Source organism: Pan troglodytes, chromosome 18 (assembly GCF_028858775.2).
Source record: "Pan troglodytes isolate AG18354 chromosome 18, NHGRI_mPanTro3-v2.0_pri, whole genome shotgun sequence".
NCBI classification, from domain to species: Eukaryota; Metazoa; Chordata; class Mammalia; order Primates; family Hominidae; genus Pan; species Pan troglodytes.
Genome location: NC_072416.2, coordinates 24793772 through 24803993, shown reverse-complemented (window position 1 = coordinate 24803993; position 10222 = coordinate 24793772).

Sequence of the window (10222 nt, the reverse complement as noted above, 5' to 3'; positions counted from 1 at the left end):
ACATGACCTCTGAGCTTGCCACAATGAACTTGACCACAAAGACACTGCGTGCACTGCCAACCACAACTAGCAATTGAGTAGCAAGCAGTGGTGTCAATCTTAAAAGCCTAAGATATTCTTAGATGCTTATTTTTATAATCAGTTTTATTATAGAGTTGCTAAAATGGGCCCAAACCATATGTCTCTCCATCGAGAAAAGTCAGCACTGACTGCATGAAACAAAACACTTGCAGAGACATTGAAAAGCCACTTGTTTGACTTTGGAAATAGAGCGCTAGTATTTTTTGCAACTCAAAAGACAAGGCTTGTCTTGGAGCAGTACAAGGAGAAGTGCAATCAAACAAATAGATAAAAAATCATTTGTCTCTTCATTCGAGGTCGGTTTAGAATCACTGTGAAAGGTACATGCAATAATAGAAAGCCTGGTGAAGCCCGGAGCTGCAGAAAAGGGTTGAAATTATTTTGGGTCAAAAAGAGGCAGCCAAGTTGAAAAAGGTGCCCTTATTGAGTGACACCATCAAATGGGTTCAAAAGACGTGCTTGAAAATTGGTGGAGAGTCCCAGAGGCAGCTAGTTCTTTACATTTTGATGAAAGGGGGAGACATCCATGACTTGGCTATTTTGCCATCTTTAAAATAATGAAGTCTAAGAAGGTATGCTGATTTTCCCAATGCTGAATGGTATAGCAGCTGGTGAATTTTCAATAAGATACACTTTTCTCCTGTTCTAGCAAGTTTTGATATTTGCCATTTGGTTCCAGAAACTTATTGTGTCTATGTTCCTAAAGCACTTTGACTCTGAGAGAGAGGACAAACTGAACCTGATATATGATGTTTGTGCCCCTTGATGGAGGCTGAATTTTCTGAACTTGAATGATCAATACAACAGTGTCTTGCTAAAAATTGTCTCGCAGAAAATTTTTCATTCATTTTTCTTGATGGCAAGTAATGTATTCCTTCATCAGAACAATTAAACATCTTTAATGATTTTTAACGACAGGGTGTAATTACATGCACATGATAAAAATTTAAGCAGCACCAAGGGCGTACAGTGAAAATTAAGTCTCTTTCCTGACTGGAGACCATAGTATGAGTGTTTCATGGCTCCTTTCAGAGAGATTCCACGTCTAGCATTTATACATGCACATAAATTCATTTCCTTCTTAAAATTAACACAAATGACAGCATGCTGTATTCTCTCTCTTTTAAAACATTGAGATGGGGTCGGGCACGGTGGCTCACGCCTGTAATCCCACACTTTGGGAGGCCGAGGCAGGCAGATCACCTGAGATCAGGAGTTCAAGACCAGCCTGACTAACATGGAGAAACCCCGTCTCTACTAAAAATACAAAATTAGCCGGGCGTGGTTGCACGCACCTGTAATCCCAGCTACTCAAGAAGCTGAGGCAGGAGAATTGCTTGAACCCAGGAGGCGGAGGTTGTGGTGAGCTGAGACTTTGCCATTGCACTCCAGCTTGGACAACAAGAGTGAAACACCATCTCAAAAAAAAAAAAAAAAAAAATTGAGGTGAAATTCACATAGCAAAATTAGCCGCTTTAAAGTGTACAATTCGGTGACATTTTACTCCATTCACACTGTTGTTCGGTTATCACTTCTGCCTAGTCCCAAAACGTTATGTTCTCTTTTGCAATTTACTATTGCTCTTTCACTTAAAAATCTATCATGGAGATTGTTCCATACTAATACATATAGATTCATGTCTTCCATCTTCGTTCTATGGGTAACCCTTGTGCCAGACCTGGAGATGAGCTGCTCAGATCCTCCTTAAACAAAGGCTCTCTGTCCAGCTGTGGGGAGTGAGGAGCTGATAGCCTTAACCTGGCAGCTCTTTCAGGGTCCCCTTAGCTGTTAAGTCATGGTCATGGTCTTCTTGGAGTGGCTCCCATCCAGTGACTGAGGGTACAAGGGCCTGACCATTTCTCTAACAGGCAATCTTTGCTGCCTTCTGAAATGGTGGTAGCTCTAAATTGTGCTCTAATGGCCCCTCCTGCCCAATCCTATCTCTTCTGCTTTTCTGGCAGAGGTGTTACTCCCTAATGAATCTTTTGCCTTCTATCTGGGCATGCGCTTCTCGGAGAACCCAACCAACATGTACAGTATCTCATGTATACAGTCTTCTAAGGATTGACACTGAGGTTGCTTCTGGATTTTTGCAATTACAGATAGTGCTGGATACAAATCTTTGCAAATATACCTTGCATGCATGCATGAGAATATCTGGAGAATAAATTCCTAGGGTCTAATTGTGGGTCTATTTAAATTTTGCATAAAAATTTGATACATGTTTTCTAACCACCTGCTCCTCCCAAGAGGTTGCACCAGCTTACAGTCCCACCAATCAGGGAAGAGGGATTTTTTTTTTTTTTTTTTTTTTTTTTGGGGACAGGGTCCGGTCCTGCCACCCAGGCTAGAATACAGTGGTGTGATCATGGCTCATGGCAACCTGGTCTTCCCCAGTTCAAGCAGTCCTCCCGCCTCAGCCTCCCCAGTAGCTGGGATGATAGCCGCATGCCACCACACCCAGCTAATTTATATTTTACTTTTTGTAGAGACAGAGTCTCACTATGTTGCCTAGGTGGATCTTGAATTCCTCAGCTCGAGCGATCCTCCCACTTTGGCCTCCCAAAGCTCTGGGATGACAGGTGTGAGCCACCATGCCCTGCCTGAGAATTGTTTTCTCACACCCTTGTTAATAGAACTATTATCACATTTTAAAATGTTCTCAATTTTATAGGTGAAAATACGTCATAGTAGTTTTAATTTGCCTTTATTTTATGATGAGTGAGGTTGATTGTATTTTCAACTCCTTAAAAATGATGACAAGCAAATGAAAACTATTTCATACTAAAACAAGCAGAGAAGATAAACATTTGCCATGGAATCTTGAGATAAAACACAATGCTTTAAAGAAATCCTCCGCTTGTAGAGGGCTACTTTGTGCTAAATTTCCATACATCTTTTGGCACAAATTCTCCTTCCTATTAAGAAAACTGTGATAGAAAAATTTGAGAAGTCCCGCATATTGATGTAAGATTTTCTTAAAGTACAGGAGGAAAGGTGTCTACCTGTATAAGGGATTTCCTGAGTACTGAATCTATTAGGTTTGGACATTAAGCATGTCATAATTTAATATGTATAATGAGTTAAAATGATTTTTTTCGGGAGTTGTTGTGAGTTGGCAATTAGAATGTTTTAATTCCTACCATTGGTTACACTCTGTCAGGCTCCATGAGATAAAGGTAATGGCAGAAATAATAACGTTTCCTGTTTTCCCAAATGAGTCTAAGGAGGAACCAGGGCAGGGAAGGCTAAACTCCCATTTCAAATGTAACAGCTGTGAGTGCAAAGGACCAGTGGGGAATTTGTCCTGTCTGATGACAGGGGCAAGTTGAGGTGACATAGGAAAGGAATATCATAACATTCTGAGCTTTGGTCACAGACCAAGGCTATATCTATTAATTAACGGTCTATTTATTTTTATTTTTATTTATTTTTTTGAGACAGAGTCTCACTCTGTTACCCAGGCTGGAGTGCAGTGGCATGATCTCGGCTCACTGCAACCTCCGCCTTCTGGGTTCAAGCAATTCTCCCGGCTTAGCCTTGTGGGTAGGTGGGATTACAGGTGCACAACACCACGTCCGGCTAATTTTTGTATTTTTAGTAGAGACAGGGTTTTGCCATGTTGGCCAGGTTGGTCTCAAACTCCTGACCTCAAGTGATCCACCCGCCTTGGGCACCCACAGTGTTGGGATTACAGGTCTGTATCTATTCCATTTGGATGATGTTTTGAGACTCATTTTGCTTCTTTGTCTCCCTTAGGAGCAGGAGACTTGGTGAGGTATATTGATTAGACTAGAGGGTAGGCTGCTGTCACAAAGAAGCCCTAAAGTTCAGTGCTTCAAAAATATGATTAGGACTTATGTTTTTCTCATGTTATAATTCAGGTGGGCCCAGGGTTGGATAGGTAGCTTGGTTCTGTGAACTCGTCTAGGGACTTGGGTTCCTTCTGTCTTATTGCTTAGTCATCTCCTGGAGTTTGTTTTTATTCATGTGACTGAAGCTGACTCACCAGCATCACATGCATGTTCTGGCTCATTGGAAGGGTGAAAGAGAGGAAGTGGAGGACCAGCAGTTCCCTTTTTAGGAAAGTGATGAAGATACTGACACATCACTTGCACTCACATTCTGTTCATGAGAATTTAGTCACAAGGCCACATCCAGTTGCAAGGGAAGCTGAGAAGTGAGATCCCAGTAGGGTGACCACATGCCCTGTTAAAACTCCATGGGAGGGTATAAATGGAAGAAGAGAGGATAAATTTTGGAGGACAATTAGCCATCGATGCCACATGGACTCAGAGCCTGGCAGAATTATGATCCAAGAAAGGCAATAAGTCTACGTCTATCATTAGCCACATCCATTCCAAACCTCCTGAACTGGCACCACAAGTGGGCAAGATAGTGGCAGGGGAGAAGGTAGCACCACTTTCTTCTTTGATCCTTCAAATAGGCCAGAATCTGTTATCAAGGGTGCCCAGTTAACTAACTTGGGAGCCATTCAGTCATTTGACAGATAATTAATGGAGCATCTGCTATGTGTCTGGCATTGCCTAGGCACCGGGTGCAGGGAGGTCCTTGTGGAGTTTCTAGGAGAGTGGAGGAGGTAGATGTTTAACAACAAAGAACTTTGCTAGATATATAATTACAAATTATGACAAATGCCATGAAGGAAAGAGTAGAGGATTCTGTGAAGAACTTGAGATATGGATTTCATTCATATTAGAGATAGAGGGAGGTCTTGGAGGGAGTATTTAAGCTGAGATCTAAAAGATGTGCTGGAATTGGCTGGTGGATGATGAAAGGGAAATAATGGTCTAGGTAGACTGTCTTAGTCCATTCAGGCTGCCGTAACAAAATGCCATAGGCTGGGTAGCTTATAAACAATAGAAACTTACTGCTCACAGTTCTGGAGGCTGGGAATTCCAAGATCAAGGCATTGGCAAACTCGTATCTGACAAGGGCCTGCTTCTTTTTTCACTGTATCTTCACATGGCAGAAGCAGCAAATGAGCTCTCTGGGTTCTCTTTTATAAGGTTACTAATCCCATTCATGAGGGCTCCACCCTCATGACCTGATCACCTACCAAAGATTTACCTTCTAATACCATTACCTTGGAGATTAGGATTTTGACATGAATTTTGGGACACAGACTATAACACAGAGGAATTAGAATAGTAAATGAGAAGAGAAAGAAATGGTGTGGCTGGAGAGAGAGGCAGCATAGTTTTTCTATAGACTTGTAGGCCTATATGTATCAGAGAGCTATTGTTGCATATCAAATTCCCCCAAAAGGTAGTGACTTAAAACAATAGTCCCTTATTACTTCATGATTTGGCAGGCTGGCAGTCTAGGCTAGACTCAGCTGGGAGGCGTTCTGGATCTAGGCTGAGCTCCCTTATGCATCTGGAGTCAGCTGTGGGTCAGCAGATGCCTCTGCTTCTGGGGTAGGCTGGTTGTTGGCTGGGGCACCTCAGCTCTCTTCCACATGGTCTCTCATCCTCCATTAGGCTAGCCCAGGCAGGATTGTTCACATGGTGGCAGGGTTCTAAGAGAAAGTTGCTGCATGCAAAGCCTCTTGAGACTTATGCTTAGAACTGTCACGCCATAATTTCTGCCACATCTATTGGCCAAAGCAAGTCCCATGGCCAGCCTAGATTCAAGGGGTGAGGAAATAGATTTTAACTCTTGATGGGAGGAGCTGCCAAGCCACGTTGTAAAGGGGGCAAGATAGAGGGAGGGGTGAATTATCAAGGGCATTTTTGCAACCAGGTAGGAAATTTGTGTGGTTGGAAGTCACAGGAGATTTTTAAGCAGGGACCAGCAATAACAGGGCACATAGCCAAGGTCATTTGTGCTGCACTGTGATGGAAACTTTCAAGAGCTTGTGTCTTACCTTGCCATTGTGGTTATGAGTTCTTAGGATGCAAAGTCTGCGATGTCCTTTCCCAAGGCTGGACACAGTGCCCATCTGCCAACTCAACTCCCTTGGTTGCAAACAAGAATTGAAAGCTCTGTTTTCAGCACCTCCAGGTTTGCCAGTGAGGTGTTGTTGAGGAGATTTCACACAGACAGCTTAACTTGTTTGGAGTTGTGAAGCTAATACCATCACCACAAGCTGAGCTGTGAAGAATCCCAGACTTGTCTAAATTATAATTTGTTTGTTGGGCCTTAAGGGGGTCTGAAAAGCCTGTTCCAAATTCTTTCTCTCCAACACAAAAGCATATTTACCCAAACTGGCATTTCCCCTTTTGAGCATGTTTTTTTTTCAATGATAGTGTTTTGCCAACTATGGTGTGCTGGTTGTTAAGCTATTGTCTCTCGATGAACCCATGAACCCATCCTTCTAGACTTTTCTCTGCAGTAGCCTCTCTCCTTTCTTTCTCTCTCTCTTTCTTTCTTTTTTTTTTTGACAGAGTTTCACTCTTTTTGCCCAGGCTGGAGTGCAAGGGTGCAATCTTGGCTCACTGAAACCTCTGCCTCCCAGGTTCAAGTGATTCTCCTGCCTCAGCCTCCCAAGTAGCTGGGATTACAGGCATGCACCACCACGCCTGGCTAATTTTGTGTTTTTAGTAGGGACAAGGTTTCTCCATGTTGGTCAGGCTGGTCTCGAACTCCTGACCTCAGTTGATCCACCCGCCCTGGCCTCCCAAAGTGCTGGGATTACATGTGATAGTTTTTCTATAGCCTTGTAGGCCTATATGGATCAGATAGCTATTGCTGCATACTGAATTCCCTTAAAGGTAGTAGCTTAAAACAATAGTCACTTATTAGTTCATGATTTGGCAGGTTGGCAATTTAGGCTAGACTCAGCTGGGAGGCGTTTGTGTGACCCCGTGTGATGTTGGGGTGGTGCTCTGTGGAGCACCTTTTCCCATCACCAGCCAGATGCTCTGTCATGAGGGAGACTGGAAGGAAGGAAGAAGGGGAAGGGACACCCTCCTTTTTGTTTGCTTGCTTTTCCAGTAGCATCTCTTCAGCAGTGATTCTTTACCCTGGCAAGGGCCATTGATTACAGAGGAAATTGTTCCAGTTTCCAGTTTCTTTCCCTACACTGCTAGAATCAGCCTCAGGAGCTCCCTTAGAGACACCAGCATTGTCAGGGGCCAACCCTCTCCTCATAGGGTCCCAGCTCCTGGTGGTTCCAAACTTCTAGGTTCTAATAACCCCATGCTCTTCCCTTTATTCCTTCAGGACAATAACTGCTTTACGTAGTTCTTATCTCTTTGTTAACTCAAGGGTTCCCTTTTTTCCTTTTTTAGTTCTCCCATACCATTTAAAAAATTCTGATAAAATAAACTCATGCAGTTTCTGTTGTGTTGCCCAAACCTTGGCTGTTATATATAGTATATAAGATTATTTTAAATGATACCCACTTGAGCACTCAAACAAAAATTTGAATGGGCATTTATTAGTATAATATATATTATGGAAAAATATAACGAATACACAAAACTCATTAGTTCTTGAATATTATTGCTTAAGATTAAAACAATAAATTAAGAATGGGTTAACTTAAAGAACAATATTATGCAAATAGGACAAGTGGAACACAGGCAAAATAGCTGTGGGTGTAGGCTAGCTGCTGGCTGGGGCACTTCAGCTCTCCTCCACGTGGTCTCTCATCCTCCATTAGGCTAGCTTTTGTAGGCTTGTTCACATTGTAGTAGAAAGCATATGCATGCCGGAGAAAGCATATGCATGCAAGAAATTTTGAGAGTATGCTAGTGAGGTATGTCTACCCTGCCCATTACTGTAATAAAATGACCTTTTAGAAGGAAAATCATCTTGATTCCAAAAAAGGATCCCGATAGAGAGATTAGAAAAGTCATAAATTCAGATTTCCTATGTTTCTTTACATTCCCAGGTCCATATATGATGTCATCAGGGTTCCCAACATAGCAGCCAACCGTGGTCATTCCCCAGCACCTGAACTCTATCCTATAGCTGACAGTTTGCTGGATTTGAAGGCTGAACTTTACATATTCAGATCAACCAACAGTTGAGAGGGTTGGCTGCCATTTTGAAAGTCATATATAGAAAGAGCTGCACAAAAGCAACCAGTGGAGTCTCCAAAGTTGGGGGCCCAGATATTTGTGTTTCATCATCATGGTGTTGCTGAGCTCTGAGTTGCTTTCTGGGCGGCAGTCTGGAGGTCAAATACCAGACCTGGGAAGACTGTGTAGCGAGGTCGGAGAGGGAGTTGGGGAGGCTTGAGGAGCCACTCAAATATCTTACCTGTAGCTGACAAGGCACAACCCGTAATGACATCCTGTTCTCAGAACTCTAATGCTATCTTTTTTTTTGCTTTCGTGACAAGGAGTTGAGGTAGTTATTTTTGTTCCAAGCAACTCCAGATGGGTGAAAGTCAACCCACACAGTCTGGAAAGGATACTAATCCTTCAAATCAGAGACTTCACAAGAAGCACAGAGGTGGCCAGGCCTAATGAGCTTACCCCAGTGGAAACTGTGAACCCAAAATGTGACTTCTGGATTATGTGCAAATGAGTAGAAAAGTGCAGCCCACTAAGTGGGGACCTGGCATTAGACAGTTGTCTCTGGAAACACTTCAGCAAAGGCTAAGTGGGGAACGTGTCCCTCCATGACTGACACTCAGTGTCATAACTTTAATTTTATTTCACTTCTGAGAGGAAAGTTGACATAGGTGAGCTACAGATGGAAAGGAAGGGGATATGAAGAACGATTTCACTTTTACCTAAATGTGACAGCAAAAATTTTTCAATTTATACATTCAGTCCTTCACAGAGACTTCTTAATCTTCAGAGAGATTGTGATGTGCTGAAATTTTCTGGTTGAATGTTTTCCTTTAGGAATGGTGGTTCAGAGATAGAGGCAAAAGCAATTGAGAACCACAATTTTTCTAAAATAGCTAACAGTTCCACTTGAAATGATCAATATGATATAGAAAAAAATGGTTCTTTGGTTTCTGCACTGATTTTAATCTTTTTGGAATTTTTTTATACACAGTGTCTTAAAAAGGACCAGGTTTGCTATTTATTGATAGATCTTCCTGAATGTCTCATCACCAAAACTTTTTTAAAACATTGTTTCCTTAATCACTAAAGTTTGCCAAGTGTAGGAATGAAGTGTATCAAGGCAACTTGCTTGTTCTTGATTTCTGAATTATTTTTGACTTGTTCCTTTTCTCTGCCTATATCCAATCACTTCCCAAGCCCCACACACTGGGGCCATTCACTCATTCATTCATTCAACAAATATTTATTGAGCACCCGATATGTGCAACCTTCTTCCTCAACCTGGAGATATTTATCCTCAAAATTTTCATTCAGTGCTTTTTATTGTGGACCCTTAGCATCTGGTGACATGAGGTATCTGCCATTGGCCCAGAAAGTGTTCTGACATCTTTGGCATCACAAGCATCACTTAGATTAGTTTATTGCTTCTCTTGTGTCTAGGCATAAGTATGATAATGATCAGGTTTGCATATATCCATCAATTTAAATAGAGAAATAAATATAACAGAGACAAGGCGCGGTGGCTCATGCCTGTAAGTGAGGTCAAGGTGGGTGGATCATCTGAGGTCAGGAGTTCGAGACCAGTCTGGCTAACATGGTGAAACCCCATCCCTACTAAAAATACAAAATTAGCCAGGTGTGGTGGTGCATGCCTGTAATCTCAGCTCCTTGGGAGGCTGAGGCAGGAGAATCACTTGAACCCAGGAGGTGGAGGTTGCAGTGAGCCAAGATCGCACCACTACACCCCAGCCTAGGAAAAAAGAGTGAAATTTCATCTCAAAAAATAAAATAAATATGACAGTAATCTCTGTTTATTAAACACATAATGTGCCAGGTACTATTGTGGTCACCCTGCAAAGACATGGACCCCACCACCCAAAATTTGTTTTACATGTCAAGACTGATGATACACCACATGCACCAAGAGGGTAGGAAAAGGTTTATTGCTCATATAATGAAGCTTTCTGAGAGAGCAGGGCAGATTCCCAAGCAGGTCCAAAAATGGCTTCAGAAAACCAGGGAAGGAAACTCCCTTAGCATTTATGGTGGTTAGGGATGGGGATGGGGATGGGGATGCGATGGGGATGGGAATGAAATGTGGGTCTGGTGGGAGGGCTAGGGCTTGTTGGGTGTGAATTTCCAGCTGGTGC